Source organism: Pygoscelis adeliae, unplaced genomic scaffold, assembly GCF_000699105.1.
Source record: "Pygoscelis adeliae isolate BGI_AS28 unplaced genomic scaffold, ASM69910v1 Scaffold222, whole genome shotgun sequence".
Taxonomy (NCBI): Eukaryota; Metazoa; Chordata; class Aves; order Sphenisciformes; family Spheniscidae; genus Pygoscelis; species Pygoscelis adeliae.
The window spans coordinates 5,305,622-5,306,884 of NW_008824309.1; the positions used below are offsets into that span (position 1 = coordinate 5,305,622).

At 41.3% G+C, this 1,263-nt stretch overlaps 1 protein-coding gene across 1 annotated transcript in view; it reads left to right on the forward strand.

Annotated features, from left to right (window-relative positions):
- The window catches only part of KIF5C (kinesin family member 5C), a 63,847-nt gene that overhangs the window by 26,592 nt on the left and 35,992 nt on the right, over positions 1-1,263 (forward strand). The gene's annotated exons all lie outside the window — the stretch shown is intronic.

The window sequence follows — 1,263 nt, forward strand, 5'->3', positions numbered from 1 at the left end:
CAGGCTGCCCAGGGAAGTGGTTGAGTCACCATCCCTGGAGGTATTTAAAAGACGGGTAGATGAGGTGCTTAGGGACATGGTTTAGTGGGCATGGGGGTGTTGGGTTGACGGTTGGACTCAATGATCTTAGAGGTCTCTTCCAACCTTAATGATTCTATGATTCTATGATTCTACTGCCTTTGTTGCAATTGAGGAGAACTCTGATCCTTTGGAAAATGGCTCACTTTGTTTTGTGTATATTTATTTGTGTAATAGCAGAAAGAAAAAACACCAGCAAGTTATGATTGCTGGAAATATAATTTATTTAACAGTTCGTACAATATAATAAATGTGGGTTTGTCTGAACATGGGTTGTTTTCCACCATGCATAATTTTTGCATCAAAGCCCACACTGTTAAGGAGCATTTTATATTAGAAAGTAAAATCATGTATAAAAGATTAATCTGACAATCTTCTATTAATTCATTGCCCCACTTTTATCCTTTAATGTGCACTTTCCTTAGATTTTGGTGGGGGAAGATGATCCCTTTAGCGTATTCATATAAGAGTACATAGAAGTGCAGGATGGGCAGTGAAGGACAAAGAGATGCAGTCGGGTGCAGTCCTCTTACGGGACAATTGCGGATTAGGGCTGCTGCTGCAGGTTAGGGCTGCAGGACAGTTCTGCAACGCGCTCCCCATCCGGCATTGCCAGAACCAGTATTAACTTGCCATCTGCTGCTGGGATTTGTGGAAAGCGGGGAGGGACCCACGTGCTTCAAGCCAGGTAGCTGCAAAAAGCACCAATTCCTCTGATCGCCGCTTCCTATAGCGTGTCCTTCCTATAAGCTACTCACTTAAATAACAGCATGCAGGAAAAACTCCCCAAGGGGAACTTCACAGGTCGCTGCAGTAAGTTTGTATGGAAAAGGGCTGTACAAGGAGAAAGTGGTCGTTAACATATAATCAGGTTAAGGGTTGCTATGCAGTTTTAATTCACCGTTGTATGATGAACGTAAGTTTAAGTTATTGAAGATACAAGCTTCTAGTGAAATCCCGTATATTACAATGTCACAGAAATTTTGAGTAAATGCAAATATGAAGATGCAGTAATTAAATAAAGAGTGTTAACAGCTCTGAAGCACAATGAGTTGCACAGCTTTTGTTGATGGTAAAAGTTTAAATGTTTTGATAGTTCACAGTTTAAACCTCCCCATGTACAATTTTCTGACTGCAGGTGATTTCAGACGAGCGTGAGTCTTGCACCTCTGTAGAACAGAAGAG